This window comes from Octopus bimaculoides, chromosome 2 (genome assembly GCF_001194135.2).
Source record: "Octopus bimaculoides isolate UCB-OBI-ISO-001 chromosome 2, ASM119413v2, whole genome shotgun sequence".
Classification (NCBI taxonomy): domain Eukaryota; kingdom Metazoa; phylum Mollusca; class Cephalopoda; order Octopoda; family Octopodidae; genus Octopus; species Octopus bimaculoides.
Window position 1 is genome coordinate 16,761,469 of NC_068982.1, and position 2,941 is coordinate 16,764,409.

At 34.4% G+C, this 2,941-nt stretch overlaps 1 non-coding gene across 1 annotated transcript in view; it reads left to right on the forward strand.

The window, feature by feature from the left end:
- The window catches only part of LOC106884201 (uncharacterized), a 17,679-nt gene continuing 14,738 nt past the window's right edge, over positions 1-2,941 (forward strand). The window contains exon 1 of the transcript XR_008266540.1: positions 1-501. This is a non-coding gene — a transcript (uncharacterized LOC106884201). The remainder of the gene's footprint in view (positions 502-2,941) is intronic.

Below are 2,941 nucleotides of genomic sequence, written 5' to 3' on the forward strand. Positions count from 1 at the left end.
TAGATCATGTTGAATATAAGAAACTTTTTTCTTCCATGCCTTCTTCCATGAACTACTTTCTTCCATGTTAACTATAATGAACTTCCTTTCTTCCAACATAAAACAGAGACCATAGTTCAAAACTCCTTATAGGCCTAAAATGAATGTAATATCCAAAAGTTGCTTCATGCATCGAAGTACCTTAACTGAACCGTAAAAATACATAACAAAAATATAATAATTGTAACTTTTGAATATACAGCTTTTTATGTGTAAGCTATCAATGAACTGCTATAAGCTGTGTGTGTGTGTATATATATATATATAGAGAGAGAGAGAGATATCCTCTTGCGCTACTTATATAGTTACTGCTTACATTGGCCTCAGTTCGCACAAACAGGAATAATAATACCACTGCGAGTAAAGCGAATACGATCCCACCTTTTATGGATTTTACCATTTCAGTCCTTCTATTGCAAGCTGCACGAAACAATGGAGGTTCACAAACATGGAAGCCTATAAGTATGTATGTTAATGAATTTTCATAAATATATATTAATGAATTTTCCAAAGTATATGTTAATAAATTTTCGTAAATTCTCACTATATATCCCCTTCTATGATTCTTTTTGAAAACACACTCCATGTTTGGTGTGTGTTTTCAGTTTTGTCAGCTCACGAATGTTAATTAAAGACTAGTATAAACACATTGTAATATACGCTGCACTAACTGAACCCAAGTAATATTTTTGAGTTTTGATAAAAAATATCTTAAAATCCCTACGAGCACGTGTGCATGTATATATGTATATACATTTCTCCCACTATGTAGAGCCGTGCACGCACCCTTCTGTGTAGATGAACGCCTAACGTAAAAGACAGACCTCCATAGCTGTTACTTCAAACTTCAGCTACTTTATATACATACATGCACTCGCACTTAAAGGCAAACACACACACACGCACAGACAGGAAGATAGATTGATAGATAGATACATACATACACGCATACATACATACATACATACATACATACATACATACATACATACATACATACATACATACATACATAGAAAGAAAGAGTTGGGTACCTGAAAAGATATGTACCTTGTAGCGGTGAATAAAGCTATGCTCACAGCCTTCGTTTGATAAATATCAAATAGGATCTTCCAGTTGGCTACACATAGAAAACCAAACCTATGAGCATCTAGGCCCTAGCGGTTGGCCGAAAACGCATGTTACATTGATTGGACTTTGATAGTACACTCCAGAGTGTCCGACTTGTCCTGAATTCCTTTGGCGTTTTATGAACAAATGTACAATAACAGACGCTGGATAAACTTCGATAGACTCCAGCTACGTTCCTGAGATATTCTTTTGTTTTTGAAATTATGTTTCATCTGATAACCAATCATATTTTTATTTTAGATTACACCTTAAAAATCAGTGACATTTAATCAAGGCATACAATCTATTTGTTACATCAACAGTAGCTGTATTTCCTATCTTTTCCTCTATATTTCACCAACCTCGCATTTAAGAGAATACCACTAGGATTCTCCTCCCACTGTTCTGAGTTAAATTAGTAATTAATGATTCGAACATAACCATTACATCCTTCTAACTCTACTTACCTATAAACGCACCATAGCACCTAGTACCTTTAGAACTGTAGCATTATATTTCCTTCAGCCCTTGGCTCTTCTAATTTCCTTATACTTAAACCCAGTAATTAAACATTCCTATTCTATCCTTTTAATAATCTTATCTATATCTACATTTACTCCCTGTTAAATCCGGATTTGTGATCTTAATTCATTTTGTCCCTTGAATTTCAATGGGAATATATCTGTATTTTTATCTTCATTTCTAAATTTTAAATTTTAAATCCCTTGCTTGCCAGTGTAGACATGTATTTCTAACAACCAAGATAGTCCTGATTCTTCCCCCTCCTCCATTAATATCTAACCATCTACTATATCAGACTTCTATTATCTTTTTACGACCGCTTTATTACCTCCACCACATCCTCTCTCCCATTGCTACGTAATTACTTACGTAATTGTCCGCAACTCTTCAGTGTGATCGTCATAGCAATATATGCCGAACTATACACGAGACGTCGGCATGAGATTGAACATGTACATAGTTCTACCAATTCTACAAATTATATTGCTATGACGATCAGTCTGAAGAGTTGCGGACAATTACGCCTACATATGTCTTGAAACAGCAAGGAGCATAGGGGAGCGGGCAAATGAACATTGGAGGGAACTTAAGGAAGGGAAGAGCTCATCAGTTTTGTACCAGCACGCTGAGCAAGAACATGGAGGCTCACTCAACAACATAGAAATTAAAATCTTATCCACACATAGCAGAGACGCAGCACTTAGACAAATTACAGAAGCTACACACATAATAGAAGATAAACCTAGCCTGAATAGGAAACTAAAATAGAACACTAACACACACCCCTAAGAAACCACAAACCACAACATATGACAATACTTTCCCCATAAACCAATAACAATATGAACAAAGTATAATACAATACATAGATAAACAAATGGAATTAAATACTACATACGTTAATAAAATTTAATTAAATATATATTAAAAAAAAGTAGATATAAACACATGAACAAATAAATAAATAAAAACAAAAACAAACGAACTTGTATTAACAGAGGATATAGATAATACAGGCACTCCCCATACACACACATGCACTTACAAAAACATAGACACATTGAAGGATACGCATGCGTAGACACATACAATAGGAATACAAAATACAAAATGGCTGATAACTAGCAAGGTGAGACATACATAAGAAAGAAGAAAGCAAAGGACCACTGATGAGGTCACAGAAGTGTGACGAAAGAACTCTGGCCGAAATAGGATTAATGTAATATAATGTAATATAAAGCTGAAGCAAATTAACACCAAATATACAGTG